The 24,335-nt window shown below is 47.1% G+C and overlaps 1 protein-coding gene and 1 long non-coding RNA gene across 6 annotated transcripts in view; one reads left to right on the top strand and one right to left on the bottom strand.

Annotated features, from left to right (window-relative positions):
• The window catches only part of LOC147011057 (sodium- and chloride-dependent GABA transporter ine-like), a 129,302-nt gene extending 112,103 nt beyond the window's left edge, over positions 1–17,199 (bottom strand). For all 5 annotated transcript variants that reach the window (XM_085860235.1, XM_085860231.1, XM_085860233.1 and 2 more), the window contains exon 1: positions 16,952–17,199. The gene's annotated coding sequence lies outside the window, so the exon portion shown is untranslated. The remainder of the gene's footprint in view (positions 1–16,951) is intronic.
• Positions 8,905–24,335, top strand: part of LOC147011056 (uncharacterized) — a 28,225-nt gene continuing 12,794 nt past the window's right edge. Inside the window, exon 1 of the long non-coding RNA XR_015052502.1 lies at positions 8,905–9,166. This is a non-coding gene — a long non-coding RNA (uncharacterized LOC147011056). The remainder of the gene's footprint in view (positions 9,167–24,335) is intronic.

Genomic DNA, 24,335 nt, shown 5'->3' with positions numbered 1-24,335 from the left:
CGAACCCTATCAAGAATTATCCGAGCAAAGACCTTGCCCGGCACTGAGAGCAGCGTCACCCCTCGGTAGTTGTTGCAGTCTTGGCGATCACGCTTCCCTTTCCAGAGAGGAAGAACAAGGTCCCTCTTCCAATCAGTTGGAATGATGTCTGTGTTCCAGGCAGAGCACAGAACTGCATGCAACGAAACGAGTGAAGCATGTCCACCAGCCTTGAGAAGTTCAGCATGGATGCCACAGATCCCTGGAGCTTTGCCCCGTTTCAACTGGTTCACCGCAGCCCGTGTTTCCACAAGTGAAGGTGGATCACAGCTGATTCGAGGGTAAGCAACAGGGATTGTAACACCCTTGACGTCCAACTCGACAGCTGGGGGATCAGCCTGGTACAACTGCTCAAAGTAACCGGCCCAGCGGGCCTTTACTTTAGACTCCTCTGTCAAGAGCCTACCACTCTCTACTCTAACTGCAGTGCTCCGAGGGATGGGCTTGGATGAGCGCAATGCACGAATTCCCTTGTAAGCAGGACGAGAATCACCTGTCCACAGGTGATGCTCTACCCCCTCACAGATTCCTCGCACATCGGCCTCCTTGTCCATCCTCAGTGCACGTACAGTTTTACGCCTCAGCTCCCTGAACAGTATCCAGTTGGTCAATGGTATCCAGTGTCTCTTGAGAGACAAAATTCTTCTTTGCCCTGCAGTGAGTTCCAAGACATCCACCGGCAACATCAAGGATGGTGGTCTTGAAGTCACTCCACAACTCTTCAGGACCCCCCAAAGCACCCAGACCCCCCAAGTGTCCACTCAGCCTGTTCGCAAACTCCTCAGCTACTATCTCATCCCTGAGTTTGCCAACATCCAGCCTAGGCTGGGATGGTACCATTCTCCAGGATTTAAGGTGCAGCTTTAGAGTTGCTTTCAACAAGCCTGTGGTCAGTATTGAGGAACGGAGCACTCCGGTGGACCCTGCAGTTCTGGATCATCCTCCAAAGACCGTCAATGAGGACATGGTCAATCTCCTTTGCCACACCGCCAGCGTTGGAATACCAAGTCCAGCGATGAGCTTGTGGGCGCTGAAACCATGAACCAGCCACCCTAAGTCCATGACTTCTTGCAAAGTCAAGGAACTTAGTGCTATTCTGGTTCATAGTTCCTGACCCATGGGGACCAACACACACCTCATAACCATCCCTATCAGTTCCAGTCGATGCATTGAAATCCCACAAGACTGGAAGTGTATCTCGTCTGGGGCACTGATCAACCAGACTCGAGCGTGGCATAGAATGCATCCTTCACGGTGAGATCACTCGCCTCAGTCGGAGCATAAACAGAGACCAGTGAAATGACACCTAAGGAGTGACGAATCCTTAATCTCATAATATGCTCGTTGACCGGTGTTACCTCAATTATCATTGGGGTCAGCTTATTGGACACAGCTACAGCAACTCCTTGGGTATGTTAACCATCAGAGCGACCAGACCAATAGTAGGTGTAACCACCCACCATTATCTCGCCGTATAATATAATATGGTGTATTGTGGTGTATTGTCGAATTTGTCTCCCTGTGAGTGTCTGGCCTACTCATCAAGGCCTCAGCGAGTTTGCTTGGCATTTGCCTCAGTGAGTCCACTTGGCAATTTCCTCAGTGACTCGGCTTGGCAATTTCTGTCTGCTCTGATGCCGTGTCCCTCATTCCACTTTTTTTTCTCCCAAATGCTATCCTTTGACCTTCTTCAACTTCATTTTATTCCCCTTCCACGCTTCAAAAAATCAACATTATTTTTCACTCCAAAAATAAATCACAATCTCTTTTGCCTGTATTTCTTTCCAACGTTCATTGTTTATCCATTCCTTTTCTCAAAAGCTTGAAATTTAATCTCAATTGAATTAATTGCTTCTTACTTTTAAAGCATTTTATAACACTTTGAAATGCTTCACTTTCCTTTTTTTCTACGTGAGAAACACCACACGTGTTCTTCTACATCAAAATATAATCCTCTTCTTTCTCATAAAGTCTATTTCCCAAACCTGTCTCACTCAAATATGCGTGGTGCATTGACCGTCCTCCCGTACCTACAGCACTACTTTTCTGCCGTGCCTTCAATAAGCCCTCATTTCACCCTTTCCATGATGTGTGTTGCCATTTATTAAAATTGGGAGGCATGAGTAGTTCAGTTGTCAGAGGTTGCCTGCACACGCCCTTTAACTCCTACTCCTCTTCATAACCATTAACAGTGTCAAACCCCATTCATGTCAGTTCCCTCCTCCCTCCACCCCTGTTATCTCCTGCATGCATGTGTCCTCCAAATATCTCTCTCTCTCTCTCTCTCTCTCTCTCTCTCTCTCTCTCTCTCTCTCTCTCTCTCTCTCTCTCTCTCTCTCTCTCTCTCTCTCTCTCTCTCTCTCTCTCTCTCTCTCTCTCTCTCTCTCTCTCTCTCTCTCTCTCTCTCTCTCTCTCTCTCTCTCTCTCTCTCTCTCTCTCTCTCTCTCTCTCTCTCTCTCTCTCTCTCTCTCTCTCTCTCTCTCTCTCTCTCTCTCTCTCTCTCTCTCTCTCTCTCTCTCTCTCTCTCTCTCTCTCTCTCTCTCTCTCTCTCTCTCTCTCTCTCTCTCTCTCTCTCTCTCTCTCTCTCTCTCTCTCTCTCTCTCTCTCTCTCTCTCTCTCTCTCTCTCTCTCTCTCTCTCTCTCTCTCTCTCTCTCTCTCTCTCTCTCTCTCTCTCTCTCTCTCTCTCTCTCTCTCTCTCTCTCTCTCTCTCTCTCTCTCTCTCTCTCTCTCTCTCTCTCTCTCTCTCTCTCTCTCTCTCTCTCTCTCTCTCTCTCTCTCTCTCTCTCTCTCTCTCTCTCTCTCTCTCTCTCTCTCTCTCTCTCTCTCTCTCTCTCTCTCTCTCTCTCTCTCTCCACCTCTTCAGCATCTCTCCACTTCATGTCCACTCCTTTCTACATCAACATCGACTGATCAGATGGTTATCATGGCGCCAATGTTTCTCAATCAGAGGGCAGCACAAAGGGATGTCTGGTGGTCAGTTAAAAAATTTCATATATATACTGTGTGTAACAGCGATTAAGCAATTTTTGGTGCATGGAGATAACTCACTTACCACTTAGGCACGTATGAACCAAAAGTGGTGAAATAACTGTATTTGTGGTGAATTTTGGTCAATCCTCCGTGTACCCCCAGGAAAACCTCACATCCCTCTCGGGGTCCATGTACCCCAGTGTGAGAAGCCCTCCTCAATAGGATAGGGGGAGGCTTATAGCTGTTGTTGGGTTTGTTTCTTCAATTCATGCCCCCAATTTTAATGATGCCACAGAGTTTCTTAGACCCCTCGGAGTACTAAACCACCATTTTGAAAAAAATGGTTTTTTTTCTTGGTGCACTCCCAACACCCCCAATTTTCGAGCTGTATTAATGTCCGAGCTATATCTGGGAGCCGGCTGGGACTTTCAGAATAAAACTTTGCAACAATACTCGGAATACCAAATATGCGGGTTGACTTTTTTTTGACCTCAACCTAATTTTTAAGTTCAAGATCCAATTATATAAGCATTTTAACATTTTCACCCTAATTCGCCAGGTTTGTCTGTAAGGAAATTGCCCTCTCTTGATAGCCTTGAGCAATGCGCTCAATTACATGTAATTTACATCATACCCCTCTGGGGTAGAGGTAAGGTAAAATGGCAGTCGGAACGAAAAACAAAGATTATCATTTTTTTGTCATCGCTAAATTTTTCCAATGTGAAATTTCAATGACCGCCTGGCCTCCTAATGAGTTCTTGCATCATAACAGTGTTTCTGCACTGAAGTTGTGCATATGATATTTGATTGGTGTCTTTGACCTGCTTTTGTAAGATTGTGACCAAATTCACAAAAGACACCTATTTATTCAAAACTTGAATCATTTTGCTGTTATTTTCATTATGTTGAGTTTTATTGATAGATTCCAGTTGGGGGCACATTTTCTTAATGTACGCTCTATCCCAAAATGTCGAAGGTCAAGGTCATATGACGATCTGAACAAAATATGCTAAAACATTTTATCGCGGGCCAAGGGTAAGTCGCGGGTGATCGCTAAGGGGAAGCTGGGGGAAGTTTACCCTTGGTGAGCACTTTGTGATCGTAGATATAGAGTTGTCATTGCAATTTCCGATGATGAGGCAGAAGTGGTTTCAGACCAGGTCACTCTACCCTGGATATGCTGCTTCTGCTCTCCCAACAATGGATGGAAGCCCTCAATGCCAGACAGGAAATCCGAGCCGTATCCCTCGATATATCACGTGCTTTTGACACGGTCTGGCACCCTGCCCTGCTCACCAAACTCTCTTCCTATGGTATCCAAGGCCATCTCCACTCATGGCTCACAGACTTCCTCTCCTGTCGCGGTCAACGTGTGGCCCTAAATGGAGTTCTTTCATCCCCCCTTCCTGTCCAGGCTGGAGTTCCTCAAGGTAGCGTTCTGGGCCCTGTTCTTTTTCTGGTTTTCATCAATGATCTCTCCGACTCTCTGGAAAATCCTCTATATCTCTTTGCTGATGACGCCACCCTCTGCCGTACCATCGGTCATCCCTCAGACCGGCAAGCAGCAGCTTCTTCGCTCACTTCTGATCTGGAGAAGATCACAAACTGGTCCAACACATGGAACATGTCTTTCAATCCGGACAAATCTCACACTCTCACTATGTCTCTTCGAAAAGACCGTTTAGAAACCCCCCCCCCCATCCATTTTCTCAACAATCCTCTGGAAGAAGTCCTTTCTTTCAAGCTTCTGAGTCTCACTATCTGCCATGACCTTTCCTGGGAAAGCCACATTTCAAACCTTGCCTCCAAAGCCAGTCGCCGACTGGGAATCCTCCATCGTGCAAGGTCCTTCCTCGGCCCACCTGAGCTCCTGACCATTTACAAAGCTTTTGTCCGCAGCCTGATGGAGTACTGCTCTTCCCTCTGTGCTGGTGCTCCTGCCTCCCACCTTTCTCGGCTTCACGCTGTAGAAACCAAGGCATTTTGGATCATTGGCATCTCCCGCAATGATGCTGAGTCTTTGGGCCTCTCACTCAATCACCGCAGGTTGGTCGGTGGTCTTTCTGTCTTCTACCGTCTCCTCTGCAGCCTCGCCCCCCCGGCTCTCTCTGCGATTTGTCCCCACCACATTTCCGCAAGGCGCTTTAGGTCCGCCAACAACCCCCTTCTGGTAAAACTACCAAAATCACGAATCACTGCTCACCTTCACTCTTTCATTTCTCTTTTTTCCGGCCTTTGGAATAAACTCCCTCACTATATTCATTCCCATTCTTCCCTCCAAGCCTTCAAAACAGCTGTTCACCACCACCTCTTATCATCCCCCATCCAAATACTCGATCCTTTCTACCCTCGATAATCCACCCAAGCCCACCTCCTTCAAATTCCCTGCTTTCCTTCCTGAACGTACCTGTAATGTCCATCTTCTATTCCCCATGTTTCCCGTCCCATCCTTCTCCCTTCCACAGATCTCCAAATGTCTCTGTTCCCCACTATTTTGTCCTTCCCACTCCCTCTCCTCCTGTCTCATGCCCCCTTGATGTGCGTTGTGTGTTCGCTCTCATACGAGCCTCGACAAGGTATACAAAAAAAAAGTGCAACGCCTGTTGCTTTCATGACGCAGACAGATTGGTGGTACCACCTCTCCTCCAATCTATTCTTACGTTTGTGGAATTGCTTTTTGTTTTTGTTTTTTCCATATGTGGAACACGGCTGCAGATAGCATAATTTGCTTGAGAGAAAGTGGGGAGGGGGTTACGGCTGAGCAACCTATTAAATTATGTAGGTTAGTGCAATAATTTGGAAGTTGCCCAGAGTGATATAGCTTGCCGACACTGCAGAAAGGACACTATAGGATCTTTAAAGCCCACCGACTAATGCTCGCAGATGGATTTTCCATTTTAATATTGTTATGGTTCTAGGAACCATATGCATACAAACATACAGTTGTCCCAAAGTTAGTTATGCCAGTAAGTATATGTGCAGATAGAACCCCTCCTTGTGTGTAGTGGGAAGCAAAATGGGGTGCGTTGCGATGTTTTTTTTCGTTAGATTAATAAATCTTTATATCCCCTCCATCACGATCCACTGTCCACCTGCATCTCCGGAGCCTCGTTTTTCCGAGGCAGAATCTTCATATCCGCAGTTCCTTTTCGGCTTCCACAAACGTTCCAATTCAATCTTGGCTGTACCACCGTCCACCTTCCTCAAACACGCGTGGAATGGGCGGGCTTCCCCCTGCCTGGCCGAAATCACGCCCAGAAAAGGCCGACCCCATGAAAGCCCTGTCCAATCAGGTCGGACGGTGACGTTAGCTTCACCAAGGCCCCTCCCCGCCCAGAGGGATCTATAAATTATGACACTATCCTCAGAGTAGAGTGAGAGAGTTCGGTGGGTTCGTTGGCTGGTTGCAAAGAAAGAAGGTCGTTAGTTGAGTGGTTGAGTTCTTTGGAGTTCTGGAGTTCTGTGGTGGAGTCTTGAGTTCGGCAGTTGAGTTGGTCCCTTGGTTGTTGGTTGAAGAAGGAAGGTCGTAATCACGGAGTGCCTGCCCACCTCTCGCCTCGGCGGCCAATCTGTTGTGCCGGTCCAAGTACACCAGACCTTGACCGGGTCTCTCGTTGGGTCCTGTCTGCTGCCCCGTTCTACCTTCGATTCCGCGCTCTCCACCCAGGCTCCTTCGCAGACACGGTCTCCACACGTGCGGCTGTGGGCCGAACTGCACGACCTCTGTTGCGTGCCGCACCATGGAGCACCCCTTCTCTTGGAACGTTCAGGGACCAAAAGAACTGCGACCTCAGCTCCCTCCCTGGCTGCAAAAGTCCTTTGCCATTCAACTGGGGTTTATTTTATCCAAGTGTGTGTTTGAATGTGTGGTGCCTGTCCATTAAATAAAAACGATACAAGATATTTGATCATTGTAAATCTTGCCTGTTTTATTCTCACGACAAGTCTGCTCTGTGTCCTCTTTTGTAAGTTGCTGCAAAATTGTCGCACTACATCTCTCTCTTCTGTCCCCTGCATAACATACCAATAAACCTGTTCCTGTACCACATTAATTTTCTCGCTTCGTGTAAATAAATTATTGCAAAAATGTTCCCAGTTAGTTTTTGTCCTTTCCTTCATTGGTCCAGCATGGTTCGGATTTAAGTTTAGCCGGGTCTTTATCCCCGAAAATCTGTTAATTCTAGCCAGTATGTCCTTGGCAGTTCCGCTCGGTTGCATCCGATCCGGAGTTGGTAGTTGGTACTCTACCATAGTTGGTAGAGTGATCTGGTTCAGGCAAGGCATACCGAGGGCGTGGTTCCCCGGTAGTCAAAACTGCATGGTTAATTAGGTAAACTGATTACACCTGGCAGGAAGACCCTTTGCTACACAGTTGAGGTATTGGCATCCACGATCGGTTCAACGACCCGCCGTGTCATGGAATTATCTGTGAGCGACGGCCTACAATTCCGGGAGTCTGGTGGGAGACAACGTAACTTCCCCCACCTCGTGGTCATTATCGCCACTGGACCCCGGCCCGCAACAGTTTGGTGTCAGGAGTGGGATACGGATCCCCCATCGAGAAATTTACGGGATTCGGATCAGGGGTGTGCTTGGCAACCCCCCCCTCTTTCCCCCCAAAATTAAGAGCAGGATTTAAAATTTTAGTTAATTATTGGTACGAACCATGGCGGACCAAGACGAGCTGGTACAGGTAGGTTCTGAAATAATGTTAAAGGAATCCGTGGCTCAGGACAACATCTGTGAGGAAGACCTTTCCCTGCAGCCAAACCCAGAGGTAACATTGGGGGTGACAGCGACAATGTTTGGGCACCCCCTCCATCAAATTTCCCCCTCAGAGGACCTGGCGATCCCTGTCGGATCCGCTCCCGATCGTGGTGTATCGGCTTCGCAAAAGCCATTTGACATGAGCCCGTTGGTGGAGATACTGACACAAATGAAGGGGGATTTACAAAATCAAATGGATGCGAATACGCAAGCACAGAGGAGTGATATGCAAGCAATGAAGGGGGAAATGCAAAGCATGGGAATAAGCTTCCAAACACAAATGAATGGGAATCTGCAAAACATAGAAAAACGTATGGATTGGAATATACAAAAACTGAAGGGGGGTCAGGAGGAAATGAAGGCGGAGCTGGTAAAGGTGAAGGGTGAAATGCAAAGCTTGAATCGGAAAATGGCGAATGAGATCAGTACTGTACTCGGAAATGACCGAGTCGAGAGGGAGTGTGGAGGCCGTTTGGACCGCGATGACGACGGGCAAGGTCGAGGTGATGAGTGACGCCATTATAGTCATGAGTGAAACCTGTAAACTCGGACAGGTAGAGACGAAGAGCCAGGAATTGGGCATCATTAACGAGGTGAACGAGTTGCACAAAATAAAAGAGGAGCACACACAAATAGATCTGTAAGGGACATTGAAGTTGAGCGTGTGGAATGTTTTGTGACCCAGTGCGGGGGTCAGGTTAACCTCCCACAGGAACAAGGGGAGACGATATTCTCCCTCGAGGCAGACCGTGACAAGGTGAGTCCGATAAGACTGTACGAGGAAGAACGGGTGCATGGTGCGAAAGAGCACATGCCGAGCTTTGGGGGGATAGAAACCCTGGGATATTTTGGGCTAACACAAGCCCCCATTGTGATTGTCCCGGAGTGTGTGCCAGAAGGTAAGCATCGTGCAAATGAGATATCATGTGTGAGTACATGTGAGGAGATGGGACACGGACCGACCCACACGTGAGACGTGGGTCATGTGACGGACGGGAATGGCGATCCTAATGGGTCGCACGGAACTATTCGGGAACCGCGCTGGCTCCGTGGGACGCCACGTGCGATATCCGTTCCATGTTTTGCGAATGGCCCAAGCGTGAACGTTTACGTGATCGGGAGTCGGCGTTAAAATGATCGGCGCTTGGTACAAGACCAGGGCGTGGATGGCTAAAATGGAGGCAAATTGGGTCGAGTGAATTTGAAAAGAATGTATCCCCATGTGAGCACGTGTATGGGTCCCGACGTGCTGCGCACCGCGTGTGTTGTTCGTGGGACGCGTGGAACGAGTCCCGATGGCGACACCGCAGGGCCTGTGTGCGTGGTAAACCTCGCGGTGCGGGCCATGTGCAAGTGACGTCAGCGAGGATCTGGCAGCATGAAGGGCAGGTGTGTAACGCACTGTGCTTCACATGGGGCATAGCCCGAAAGCGAGCAGATAATGCGATTCATGGGGCGATGTTACAGCCTCAGGTATCAGCCAAAAGAAGGGGACGAGCGAGTTGTAAACCGCCTCCCTGGCGACGCAAGGCTGGCAGAGCCTAACCACGAGTACACGAGCCCGGACAGGATGTAGTGAACATCCTAGTTGGGGGAAAAGGAGGACTAGTTCGGGGAAGGGTTTAGCATGAGATAGACCGGCCTCATGGGGGCATGAGTCATCCTCCATTGGGCCTGGTAACACGAGATAGGGGAATTTAGGTTAGAATTTAGAATGAATTGGAGACATGGACAGACATGGAACGAATAGTGGGGACGTAGCTTAGCGATAGAGTTAAATGGAACGTGGATTTGAGTAAGGGATGACGGGGAGCACGAGGTAGTTAGGGAAACGTAGCGAGTAGAGCATCAGTGTTGGTGTGAAGAAAAAAAAAAAAGAGAAAGGAACATAATGAGTGAATGTGGGTCAGCGGGCCCGAGTGTGAATGGAGTGAATGTGGAATGCATGGTGCGAACGAATGATTGGGGGGAGGAGTGAATCCCACCCAAGGGAACCCAGAGTTAGTGTAATGTTAGTTTGTGGGTTAGTTAAATTAACCAAAAGGATGTAGGCCATCAGTCATGGCTCAGGAAGTGCCTGAAAATCAAGTTTCGTTTCACTCATCGCGGGGGGTGGGGGGGGTGGGGTAGACTAAACCTTGATAATATGATCGTATATATCCAAATACATACGTATGCAAAAGTTCTCCACTCAAATAGCTGCAGTTACTGTGTATTTTCATCTTGAAAACCGATACATTCCCCGCGCTCTCTCATTTGAATTTTCTCCACTCGGATCACGTGTAGGCCATATGACGCCTCGACAGCCAATCGATCGGCTGACATCGCATGCAAATTTCGTCAGACTGTCATGTCACCAGCTAAGTTGTCCAAGATGGCAGCTTCCTGCAGGGAGGAAATCACCAGCAGCTGATCGGAAATTTATCGGAAATTTTTGATGAATATGGCCAGTGAGGATGCTCCCCAGTGTATTATTCACCAGGACACTGTAGCGAACGAAGAAGTCAAACGTTTTACGTCTGTAAGATGGGATAAATGGAGAGAAAGTGTCAACAACTGGCTCGTCTTTGACGGTCAAAAACGACGTTTAGCCGAGAGTGCCGGCACGGGAGGACTAACTTCGATCATGGGCCTATTGTACCCGGACTGCCGGCGTGGGAGGACTAACCATTGTGCAACGCCAGCGCATCGACCCATCAAATGAACGCCATTGACCCTGCCTCGGACAGCTTTATATATCGCCGGTCATCCATGGCCGGACATTACATAATACCTGCTGTTTCTGGTTCAGCCTGGCATAGTCTATCCAACACTCTCTTTCTTTGAACCCTGCAGTATTTATCTGCTCTATTGCAAATGAGGCAGACAGCAGGAAGGACGTGTCGCCGTGAACTCTCAACATGTCCAGCAATGTTCGATGCAGAGCGCAGTTTTTTTGGCGATGGTTCATGCATGCAATCATCAACAATTGCAGAGTCATCATGCATGGTTTGTGAACAACGTTTCTCAGCCCCACGTATTCTTTTTGCATCGATGAAGCGACGGTAGCAAGTGTCGTGATAGCCCAGATGACTCGGGATTTCTTCACACTCAATATAAACTCGTGCACTCTCGGCTAAACGTTGTTCGTGACCGTCTAAGATGAGCCATTTGTTGACACTTTCTCTCCATTTATCCCATCTTTCAGGCATAAAACGTTTGACTTCTTTGTTCGCTACATTGTCCTGGTGAATAATACACTGGGGAGCGTCCTCACTGGCCATATTCATCAAAAATTTCCGATAAATCGCCGATCAGCTGCCGGTGATTTCCTCCCTGCAGGAAGCTACCATCTTGGACAACTTAGCTGTTCACATGACAGTCTGACGTAATTTGCATATGATGTCAGCCGATCTATTGGCTGTCGAGGCGTCACATGGCCCACACGTGATCCGAGTGGAGAAAATTCAAATGAGAGAGCGCATGGAATGCACCGATTTTCCAGATGAAAATACACAATAACTGCAGCGATTTGAGTGGAGAACTTTTGGATACGTATGTATTTGGATATATACTATCATATCATCAAGGTTTTGTCTATTCCCCCCCCCTCCCGATGAGTGGAACAAAACTGCACGATACAGCTTAGGGCTGATGGCCTAATGTCGGTTTGTTGTTGGTGTTGAAAGAAGGCACAAAACCTTTTTGTAGGGTGCAAGAGACTATTGACCGGCTGGGAGCGTGGCTGATGAAATATGTGTACTGAGTAGAGGGCACCAAAGTAGTCGGCCAGAGTAGGCTATGGGTCCAAGGGACCGCTTTAGTGTAATGGGCACGGGTAGCCCACGGAAACGGGAACCGGAGCACCAAAATGCCACGTGGGGATAGACGGGGAAGATGCCAGAGAAGGGTATTCCCCACGTTCATAAGGAGTTCATAGGATCGGAGACCTGGGGTGCCAAAGATCGAGTTAGGCAGATGGGTATACCTGCCAGTTGAGCATTTGCAGGCCAGGCCCAAATTAATATTGAACACCAACACAGGTGATGGGAATCGTGGTTGCTGGAACCAATCGTTTAAAGAGACAGGCGTGTTGAAAAGCCCCGGGGATAGATTAAAGTTTAATAAATGGTAGAATCGATAGGAAATGTGTACCCCTTCGCACCAAACATCCCTTCGCTGTTCGTAGGCCGCTGGACTTGCCTTGGAAGTTGCTGAAATCTGTGGGAGCTATTGTGAAGCTGCATTAGGCCCCGAGACAGATTCACTTGTCTCTTCCTCAATCCTTTCTCAGGGATCTTCGGGATTGGGGATGGACAGTCAGGACAAGTTAGCAAAACAAAGACGATAAGGATGTTCGGGACAGACGTAATTATAAAAAATAAATAAATAAAAATAATAAGAATAGATAAATAAATAAATAAGAAAGTCTAAATGTCGTTTTTTTTTTGTTGCAAGCTAATGGGGGTGGGTATGAACAAGGACAGGCATAGGCGATAGGTTGGGGGGAGACAGTAGGGTAGGTCCGAGCCCGTTTCTGGACCGGCCGGCACCACCGCACTCCCTCCACAACCTCATGAGACCACGCCGAGGCCGGCCAGTTTCATGTGATGACCTGTTGCATCGCACCTTACCTGGTCTGCATTTGTCATGCCTTTTGATGCCTTTGCCTTGGCTCCAGTTGCCATACCTCTCCATGCCTTTATTTGCATTGCCATGTCATAACACCTCACTATTTGCTAGGACCACCTCTGTGAAAGTATTTTGCAAGGACTGCCCTGCAGGCAGCCGCGTTGCCGGCGACTGCATTGGGCAGCCCGGATATCTCCTTGTTGTATAAAGGCCAGTTCAAATGGACCTGGGACTGCATTGAGCAGCCCGGATATCTCATTGTTGCATAAAGGCCAGCTCAAATTGACTGTGAAACGGCATGTGGCCTGCCGTGTTAGGGTGAGTTGCCTCCAGCAGCCAGGAACGAAATAAAAAATATATATAAATAAAAAATTCACCGACAAACAAGGGACCATTGAGGGTCCCGAAGACGTCTGACCATCAATTTGCCTGCTGTGGCACTCAACCACGAATGTTGCCTTTATTTTGTTCTCTCCTCAAGTCACAGGTCCTGGACCATGGGTAGTGTAAATATTAGAAATGTATATAGTTCTGACCCACCTGTTATTTGTTTAGTGCCGGCAATGTAGTTAAGCTGTCCGAATGAGTCTGTTAGTTTAGTTACGCAACGCACTTGGTTATTTATTTTTGGGACATATATTCAAAATGTCGCACTCAGGGACCCGTAGGTAAAATGTACTAGGGGAAACCTACACCTGCATGCCACATGGATGTAAATGACTCGGGTCGAGTCGAGCAAAAGGGAGGGGGTAGTGTTACGGTTCAAGGAACTGTATGCATACAAACATACAGTTGTCCCGAAGTTAGTTATGCCATTAAGTATATGTGCAGATAGAACCCCTCCTTGTGTGTAGTGGGAAAGCAAAAGGCGGTGCGTTGCGATGTTTTTTTAGTTAGATTAATAAATCTTTATATCCCCTCCATCACGATCCACTGTCCACCTGCGTCTCCGGAGCCTCGTTTTTCCGAGGCAGAATCTTCACATCCGCAGTTCCTTTTTGGCTTCCCCAAATGTTCCAATTCAATCTTGGCTGTATCACCGTTCACCTTCCTCAAACACGCATGGAGTGAGCGGGCTTTCCCGGCCTGGCTGAAATCCCGCCCAGAAAGGGCGGATCCCATGAAGGCCCTGTCCAATCAGGGAGGACGGTGACATCAGCTTCGCCAAGGCCCCTCACTGCCCAGGGGGATCTATAAATTACGACACCATCCTCAGAGTGGAGTGAGAGAGTTCGGTGGGTTTGTTGGCTGGTTGCAAAGAAAGAAAGAAGGAAGGTCGTTAGTTGAGTGGTTGAGTTCTTTGGAGTTCTGGAGTTCTGTGGTGTAGTCTTGAGTTTGGCGGTTGAGTTGGTCCCTTGGTTGTTGGTTGAAGAAGGAATGTCGTGATCATGGAGTGCCTGCCCACGTCTCGCCTCGGCGGCCCATCTGTTGTGCTGGTCCGAGTACACCCGACCTTGACCGGGTCTCTCGTTGGATCCCGTCTGTTGCCACGTTCTACCTTGGACTCCATGCTCTCCACCCGGACTCCTTCACAGACACGGTCTCCACACGTGCGGCTGTGGGCCGAACTGCACGACCTCTGTCGGGTGCCACACCAAGGAGCATCCCTTCTCTCAGAACGTTCAGGTACCGAAAGAACTGCAACCTCAGCTCCCTACTCCCTCCCTGGATGCAAAAGTCCTTTGCCATTCGACTGGGGTTTATTTTCGACTGGCTGGGGGCAACAATATCTACTTGAAGGATGTCACAAGCATTTAATGCTTCGCCAAGCAGGCTAAACACCAGGATGACATTAACTGGGCAGAAGTTCAAACCCAGGCTGGACTACTCAGAGGGGAGTGGGCATACCTCTCGGTTATCCTGCCAACCTTGTGGAACTACTAATGTGAGACTGTCCAATCCCACTCTTCCCTCAAGCACGTCAAGCAAGGAATGCACTTCCATCTCATTTTACCCCTTCCTCCCATCCCTCCTCACAATCTTTTCTACCTCCAAGAACCCAACCAAACCCAATACTTTTACTTACGTGTTACTGTGTTTCCTTTCCACTTCTCTCTCCTGAGTGTAAATGTAGCTTTTCATGTTTTGTAATTTTACTCTTCTGTGAGCTTCAATCTTACATCCAAAAATGTAAAGGATGTTTGTACACAAGATAATGTGCATTGTACAAATATAATAATCTCAGATTCACCAAACCCCTCTTACCATGCAGAGATCATGGCTCATAAACATTTGGTAACAAAGCGAAGAAGGTTAGCACACTCATAATACATCATGAAAGAGCAGGCTCACAAAAAAAAGTGAAAATTGCTTGAATAGAAAAGGATTGCAGGTCCATTTGGTGACAACACGGTGTGGTGGTGAAACATGACTGAAGTGCTGGCGGGAAAAGTTCCACTTCTTTAAAAGGACAGCCAGTGGTGCATAAACGATGGTTCTTAATTCACAGTGTAAATGCCAGACATATTATGAACATTACCTCAATATTACATGAGTCATACTATCTCAGCCAGAATTGGTAATATTACCGATTTATTTGTCATTTCTCAATTATTTGTTTTCGATGTAGTTGCTGGTTACATCTTGCAAGGATTCGCTCTTCAGAAAATTGGAGTCCTGTAATGTCTGATTGGCTATGTCTTTGGGATTCCCACGGGAATCGTACTTATGTTTCACACAGACCTGCACGTGTTTGGGAAGATGTTTTAACATAGCCGAGCAAATGTCTGATGTGATTGTGCTGTTAACAATTCATGCTTGTGATTCAGTCTCTTTATTTATTTGTATGGAGCCTGTGGCTGCCTGGCTGCATCATTATCTGGGGGCATGGCTGTGCCACTGATGCAATGCTCCCTGTTACCAACAAGCTGGTACTCATTTCGCCGATCGAAGAAGGATGACAGGCTGAGTCAACCGGCCTGGTGTTAATTCAGACACGAAGATCTTAAGCCAGCTACCTTAACCATTAAGCTAAAACCAAGCTCTTCATTGACCAAGTCAACTTTTAAAAGCATTGCCTTTCCCATATGGAAGTCCTACCCTGAAGCATAGATGCATCTGTTCAGACTGTTGATAAATTGTCTTTTGATCCCAAGAATATATATATTTAATTGCTATTTCAAAGGAATTTCATTTTCTCATCCAAAGTTGAAAAAAAGCTCCGAATTGAGATACAAATTATCCAATGCACCAGTGTTGAAAAACTAAGTTGCAAAAAAATCTTCCATTATTTATTGAATTATTACACAGCGAAATGTAATGATCTTGTACATCAAGGAAATATTTGGTTCATTTCAACTGAACCAACCCGAAGTTCAACCTCCGCTCCCCTGCCAAACAAGAACTGTCAAATAAGAACAGAAAAGCTGGGAGCGGCATTCTGCTGTGCCACATCATTCCTTCCACAACCCCTCCCTCCAACCAACATAATTAAATAATTCCATATTTTAACTGCGACATTTAAATCTACAGTTCCTGTTTGACCATAGCTGATACATTTAAATATATTGTACCTGTTTGACCATAACATCATTTCAATAGGTGGACATAAAAGGGTTTGAATTTTAATCTCCGCAATGGCTCAACAGATTATTTTTTTGACACATTAACATTCATTACATGGACTTCAAATTCTTTTTTGAAATGGCATTCAAAGTGTCATTCCTGAAAACAAAATTTTGAACGATGAGTTCTCCTTATACCGTTTAGACATTAAAAAAAAAACCTAGAACAGCACTCGGTAGTGCGCATACCTCAGCCACGCTGAACAGTTTACGTTTTGTATCCCACTGATTGGCTGGAAATGTATCCAGACCTGAACCAAAAGCGAATTGGCTTGTTGTTACTGACACAAGTCATCCACCTAGTGCTGTCATAATCCGTCCACACATTTTTGTTTCGAAAATCATGCTGTGCAACATTTTTGGCCCAATCTCTGAATGGTGAAGAATCACTTGTGCATTCAATTTTTTTTATCTGATCCAGATCCGGATTCGGATCTTAATCAAAATCAAAATCGAATACATTCTTCCTTATCACACACCCAACATGTCCACCAAGTTTCGTCAGAATTAGTCCACAACCTTTTGAGATATACTGCTCACAGACAAACAGACAGGGGTGAAAACAAAACCTCCATCCAACCATTGGTGGTGGAGGTAAAAACACAGATATGCATACAGCTTAAAAGCACAATTCCACCTCTCACCAACAAGCAATCGAGAAATAAATCATCTGTCATCGAATTAGCTGCTATGAGGAGATATGCATAATTATATAAATGGGAATATTTCCCACACGGGGCACCTTTGTAAAACTCACGATTCAACCCACGAATCAAACCCAGGGCCTCTCACAATCAAGATGAAGCTCTGCCATTTTGGTTCGACAAGGAGAGAATCAGGATATCAAAAAAGAAAGGTTCTTAATCGCGATCAACTTGGTAAACTTGGCAACCATACATAATATACAATTTTTTTCCCGAACAAATCAAACATTTACAAGTTTTAACGAACAAATACACCACATAACAGAAAAGAATATTGTGTTGCAGGAGTCGCTCACCTGTTAGAGACAGGATTTAGCAGTTGCACACTTCAGTGTCCGATGTTTTACGTACGTCCCTGCCCAGGCAAACGCCAAATATGGATACGAGTGCAACTGCAACACATGAGTGGATGCGGAGAGGAGTTTCGGGTAGATATCCCTAAACCTAACCCAAATGTGGACATGACTTCAAGTGTTAGAAAGTGGGCAGGGAAAATGTTGAATCAGTTTTTAGTGACAAAAAACAGAGGATAGCGTGAGACAAAAAGGGGAGTACGAAGCAAGTGAAAACGCACAGAACAAACTGCCTTCAGAAAGTATTCACACCCCTCGACTCTTGTCACATCTTGTTGTGTTGAAGCCTGGATTTAAAAAGGATTTAATTGAAAAAAATTGTCAGCAATCTACACAAAATCCTGCATCATGATAAAGTGAAAGCTTGTTTTTAGAAATTTTTGTTCAGATTAATTTAAAATGAAAAGCTGAAATGTCTTGTATCAATATAAATATTCAATCCCTTTGCTATGACACTCCAAATTGAGCTCAAGTGTGTCCCATTTGGTTTGATCATCCTTGAGATGTCTCCACAACTTGATAGCAGTCTATCTGTGGCCAATTCAAATGATTGGATATGATTTCAAAAGAAACACACCTTTCTATATGAGGTCCCAGAGTTGACAGTGCATGTCAGTGCAGAAACGCTACCATAAAGTCCGAGGAACTGTTTGCAGAACTCAGAGATAGAATTGTGAGGAGGTATAGATCTGGGGAACGGGATTTCTAAAGTGTTGAAAGTTCCCAGGAACACAGTGAGCTCCATCATTCGGAAATGAAAAGAATATGGAACTACCCAGACTGATCCTAGAGCTGGCCATCTGACCAAACTGAACAAATTTGCAAGAAGGACCTTGATCACAGAGTTGACCAAGAACCCAATGACCACTCTGACAGAATTACGGAGTTCCTTGGCTGCGATGAGAGAACCTGCCAGAAGCACAACAATCTCTGCAGCACTTTACAAATCTAGGATTTATGGGAGAGTGGTCAGAGAGAGCCACTCCTGAGAAAAAGGCACATGACAGTATGCATGGAGTTTGCAAAAAAGGCACCTGAAAAACAATGAGAGAATGAGGGAAAAGATTCTGTGATCTGTTGAGGTGAAAATTGAACTCTTTGTCCTGACTGCAAAGCACTGCATCTGGTGGAAACCGATCACAGCTCATCATCTATCTAACATCATCCCCACCATGAAGCAAGTAATCTGGGAGCAAACAGAGATTTGTATTACATTTCGAGTACAAAAGGTTTGAGAGATATACTCATCAGATGATGGGATTGGGACCTCCGAATGACCATTCTTAAGTTTTCCAATTGGTGCATTCAGTAGGGGGCAGTGCTTGAAGTACCCCCCAAAGTCAGTTTAAATTACATGTTTGAGTACATCAATAAAACTGGTGCCAAAAGTTTCACTTTGGCACTGTCATTACAGATGTGCAATCTTAAGTGAGGAATTTGGTGCAAAATGCATTTAAGAACGGCCTCAAGGGGGTGATACTTTCACATTTAAATCACATTTTGAGTACATTAATGAAACTTTGTGGAAATATTCTTTCGACCTTCCTGATGAAGGATCAGTTGTTCTTAAGTGTCGAATTTGGGGCAAAACCCATTTAGGAAGGGGTCACAGGCAAATACCTGTTTCGAGGTCAGGTCAGGTATGGGAGCATGTGCCAGAACAGCACGTCGCTGCGTCCACTTTCCGCCGGTACTCCAGGGGCCTCCGTCTGGCCATCCCCCAGGCAGATGCCAGGCCCATCCCCATCTCCTTGAGATGATGGTCAACCTGTTGCAACCATGAGGCACGTGGTCGACCCACTGGCCTCCTCCACTCATGAGACTCCCTCGCTGAGAGAATCTGGTGAGCAGGATCAGAGTCAGGAAAACGAGCCACATGTCCATACAGCCGCAACTGACGCTCACGGACTATGCAGGTAACAAATCTCATCCGAGTCTCTCTCAGCAACCGCTCGTTGGACACAAAATCCGACCAGCGATAGCCAAGGATTCTCCGAAGAGACCTGGTACCAAAGGAATTAAGTCTCCGTCTCAGATCCTTGGTCAGAGTCCAAGTCTCGCACCCATAGAGCAAGACTGGAAGTACCAAGGACCTGAAGACTCGGACTTTCGTCCTCCCGCACAGGTACCGGCAGCGCCACACCCCATGATCCAGTGAGTCCATGACTCCCCAGGCCCGACCCAGACGTCTATTGACCTCTGACTCGCAGCCAGCAGAGACATGAATATCACTGCCAAGGTAAGTGAATCTCTCCACGACCTCAACATCCTCACCACAAACAGACACAGACAGGACAGCAGCATCCAAGATGTCACCGAAAGCCTGGATCTTAGTTTTGACCCAAGAAACCCGTAATCCCAACGGCTCCGACTCCTCATTCAGCACCTCGAGGGCCCCCAAGAGGATGTCTAAAGTCTCCGCAAAGATGACTGCATCATCTGCAAAGTCAAGGTCCGAGATCTTGACATTCCCAAATGACGCACCGCAACTTGATCTCTCCGACATCCTCCCTAGAATCCAGTCCATACAAGTGCTGAAAAGTGTGGGAGCAAGTACACATCCCTGACGAACTCCAGTAACAACTGGAAATAAGTCAGAGATGGTACCACCACACTTCACAGCACTCTCAGTACCAGAGTAGAGTTCAGACATCAGATAGATCAGTTTTGGTGGCACCCCACGAAGACCAAGAATCCTCCAGAGGACGTCCCGATTCACTGAATCGAACGCTTTACAGAGATCAACATAGGCTGCAAGCAGCCCCTGCCGAAACTCTCGTCTGCGTTTGGTGAGGACACGAAGTGCAAGGATACGGTCAATCGTTGACCTCTTTGGTGTAAAGCTTGACTGCTCTGGACGCTGGTGCTCAAGCAGATGATGGCGAACCCTATCGAGAATTATCCGAGCAAAGACCTTGCCCGGCACTGAGAGCAGCGTCACCCCTCGGTAGTTGTTGCAGTCTTGGCGATCACCCTTCCCTTTCCAGAGAGGGACAACAAGGCCCCTCTTCCAGTCAGTTGGGATGATGCCTGTGTTCCAGGCAGAGCACAAAACTGCATGCAACGACACGAGTGCAGCATTTCCACCAGCCTTGAGAAGTTCGGCATGGATGCCACAGATCTGTTTGGATCCACAGATCTGGATGCCACAGATCGAAACAGATCCTGTTTCGAGGAAATTAAGATCAATGGAGAGCAATGAAGGTCATGGTGAAATAATGATAATTTCACATCGAATATTTATGTTGTTCCTTGTAATTAAACCAGTAAAATGTGTAAGATTCTATCAGATATCAAATTTTGCATTACATTCTGAATTTAAAGACAATTATGATAAATTATGCTTGAAATCCTATTTATGTTCTCTGGTAACTTGATAAGAACATGTATACTTTTAAGACATTAAAGATTTAAAACATATGGAATGCCTTAAAATTTGATTCTGATAGTATAGAAGAACAAACAAACTATCAATTTAACTTTTCTGTCAACTTCGTATGTTTTGATGATAAAATCAAGTGTAAAATGTAGATCTGGCATCGATACATAAAAGGAGCATCAGTGATCAGTAAAAGTAATTGGACCTGGCATTTTTTGAACACATTCAGTGCATTTGGAACAAGAATCATGAATCATGAGAAATTAAACAGTTTTTATAGTCTAATATTTCACGCTTTTTGCAAGAGGGCATCCACTAAGTAGCTATTGTGGTAAAATATTTGTATTTAATTATATGTTGCAACAGGACACTAACATGCCTATGCTCAAGTGGTTATGCTCTTTGCAAACCAAACTTTTGTCATGTGTCAACTCTGATTACCTTTGGATATCCATATACATATTGTTACGTTTGAGGGGGGGGGGGGTATGCATTCAAAGGGTAATTCGGATGTTTAATTAGGTATGCCATGCTGTTCGAGTTTACCAGGATCTCGATGTAATAAGTAGCAATTCAGTTGTGATAAGTTGTCTAGTAAATGTTCATTTCATCAAGGGGGGAAATGATAATTGTCACGTAATTAGATAGGGACACGGGATAGGGTAAGTGTGTCTGCGTAAACCCCTTTTGGTATTCTCTGAAGACTGGCCGTGACGTCACAGGACAGTGCAGCGGATGGCTCCGCCCCGTGATCACGATTGGCGGAAGGCGATGGCGGTGGGCCAATAAACGGCTCGATTGGAAGTGACGAGGACCAACGATAAAAAGGTTCTGTTCGGAGTCGAAAAGGAAGAGGAAGAAGATTACAACCAAAATATCGTGTTTTTTTTTGGTGGGGAGGCTGTTGCGCGGGGAGCATCCTTGTTGTTGTGCTGATTCGATCGTGTTCTTGATCGTGTCTTGGAGCCTTGTTGGGCCTCGTGCCTCGCCTTGGTTGGCTCTGGGGTTCTGCTGACTCGGAGTGCGGGGTCGGGCGGCGGGCGGACCTGCCTCCCTCTCCTGCTCGCAACTTGGCACCAGAACTGGTTCCCTGGCGGCTGTGAGCAGACTTGGGCCAAGACCAGGAGGTCGACAGCACCACCGTTTCTCCTGCCCCCCTGACGAGAGCAAGGCCAGCTCGTCCGTCGCCGATCCAGGGACAGTTGCGTCCACACCACGGTCCAGCCTGACCACCAGAAATAGCTATGTTTTGTGTATGTGTGTGTGTGTGTGTATGTGTGTGTGTGTGTGTGTGTGTGTGTGTGTGTGTGTGTGTGTGTGTGTGTGTGTGTGTGTGCTTGGCGCCTTAGAGGGATTGAGATCTGTATATTCATTGGAATTGTCTGTTTTTCCCCACGCCCGATCCCACACATTCCCGTCGAATCGCCCCGGATCCCTCTTCTTGCCGAATCTTGTTATTTCTGGTAATAATAAAAACAAATAAACATCATCAACTCAGTGAAAAGTGACTTGTGCCACCTTCCTCGTCCCGTTTGCGGGAGAGCGATTAGAACCGCCATGTTTGGGTTATAAATAAATAAACCGCCTCCATCGTTTCGGCTCATTCTACGTTGGCGGGACTGTTCAAGTCCCGTGGACGTCACATTGGTGTCAGGGTGTTGGATGTTCGAACCCCTCTAAATTATATACCAGGATTAAAATCTCGCCACGAATTGGAATATAAAATTACTACAGAAAAGCGCGGGAAAATTTTGGCGGGATTTTTCAAATTTCCATTAATTGGCGGCAAACGGGACTTCTGCACCATGGCGGATGTGCAGATGTTTGAGGAGGAAGGCCACGTGTCTGGCAGCGAGTCGGGGGAAGAGGGGAGAGACGGGGGTAGGGTTGGAACCTCCCCCATTCCGAGCGTGGACCGTGTTTCATCGCCCGTAACGGGGCCGGCAGCGCCGGAAACCGGCGCGATGTCGATCCAGACAATGTTGGAACGTTTAATAGGGGACATGACGGTACAAATGGCAAATCAATTCGTGACACAGAGGGCAGAAATGACGGCACAGAGGGCAGAAATGGCAAATCAATTCGTGACACAGAGGGCAGAAATGACAGATCAATTGGGGGTAATGGGGGTACAGTTGGGTGCACGGATTGATTTAATGAGGGATGAATTGGGGGAAAAGATGGAGAAAATGAAAACTGAGATGCAGGAGTGTGTGGATGTTAAATTGGGAGAAATACAAAGTAAATTCGAGGATAGATTGGAGGAAACAAAGGTAGAAATTACATTGGAGGGGGAAAATATACGGAAAAAAATTGGTAGATAAAATTGATGCAACGAACATTCGGGTTGATAAAGTGGATGAAAGCCTGGAACGTCATCGTACCTGTGTGGATGCTCATATGCAGTTGCAAGTTGAAGAGTGGGGAGAGCTGAGGAAGCAAAGGATGAATTTGGCGGAGGAGGTAAAAGGATTGGAGGCTCGTTTGGACGAACAAGATAAAATTATGAGCCAAGATGAAGTCTTGGATAAAGGCCTGGTAGAGCCGTCTTTTGAAAGTAGAGTGTCCGGGTTGGTTGAGGAGCAGCTACAAACTCGCGACGGAGCCTTGGAGGAGGTTGTGCGGGCCCAGAAGATCCTGCGGGAAGAGGTGAATCGGTCCATTCAACGTTTGGAACAGGAGGCAAAATTGACCCATGAGACCCTCACCACAAAACATCTTTGGCCACAGTGGGCGCCGAAATTGGATACGCAGCCACAAGGATGTTTGATCCCTGGGCTGGATTCGGACAAGGGAGAAACTGAGAAGCGGGCCACCGTAAAAGTGATCCCCCTGGTAAATTTTGACGGGTCAGGGAGCGTTGAAGCTTTTCTGACGCAATTTGAGTGCATTTCCCGACTAAACGGGTGGAATGAGCGGGAACGTACAGGGAATTTGGTGGCAACGTTGCGGGGACCAGCCGCAGATGTGTTAAACGTGATCGCGGAGGGTATGTTGACCAGCTCCCACATTTGCGAGGCGTTGAGCCGTCGGTTTGGGTTCGCGGCAAACTGTGATCTGGTGCGGGCTCAGCTCCAGCACCGCAGATTAAAGCCGGGTGAGACAGTGCAGGAGCTGGCACAGGACATTTACCAATCAGTCAGGATCGCGTATCGGGACCTTACAGTGGAGGCATGGGACAGACTGGCACTAGAGAAATTTTTAGATGCTCTTCCTGACCCTGAGGTCCAAGCGCTAGTGGAGTTACAGGATCCACCCACCGTTCACAGAGCGGCCGAGTGCGCGGCCAGGCTGGCCTTGTGGAGTCGGCCGGGTCGGGTTCCAGAGAGGCCATCGGTGACGATCCGACAGGCGGAGATCCAGGATCAGGGAGGGGGGCTGGGAGAAATTGGCATTACCCAAATGTTTCAGGAAATTTGCCAGAAACTGTCAAGTTTGATAAGGGGTAATTCGGTAGTTGATGCGCCAAAGCGGCGGGGTCCAGCCCAGCCAAAAGAGCAATTCGATTATGGCCGAGGGGGTCCGGAACCGGAAGAGACATTTCACCGATACTCACGGGGGCCTTTTATGGGGATTTGTTTCCGGTGCGGGCGAAGAGGACACATGCAACGATATTGCCGGTACCCGGCGATGGAGGGACCCTCCAATAGACTTTTAGACTCGGAGAGGGTGAATCCTCCTGCTGAACCGCCAGGTCTATCCGAGATGCCCTTTCATAGGTCGCGTCAGGAGATCACTGTCGGGGGTCGGGGAGACTAGATTGGGCTGAGCATATACGGCCATGCTCGGCTGCTGAGATTGTGGCGAAATGCCCTCCTTTGGTGAAAAAAATGAATTGTGGGAAAATTGGCATGGGTTTGTAAGTTCTGCTGGGTTTTAGAGTGACAATCGGGACAGTGGGTAATTGGTAACAAAGCGGGCACAAGTGGCTGTCCAATGGCTGGTGCG

This window comes from Eptatretus burgeri, chromosome 16 (assembly GCF_056783735.1).
Source record: "Eptatretus burgeri isolate ZD-2024b chromosome 16, Ebu_testis_v1, whole genome shotgun sequence".
NCBI classification, from domain to species: Eukaryota; Metazoa; Chordata; class Myxini; order Myxiniformes; family Myxinidae; genus Eptatretus; species Eptatretus burgeri.
The sequence above is the reverse complement of the archived record's forward strand: the minus strand, read 5'-3'. Positions and strand labels throughout refer to the sequence as shown.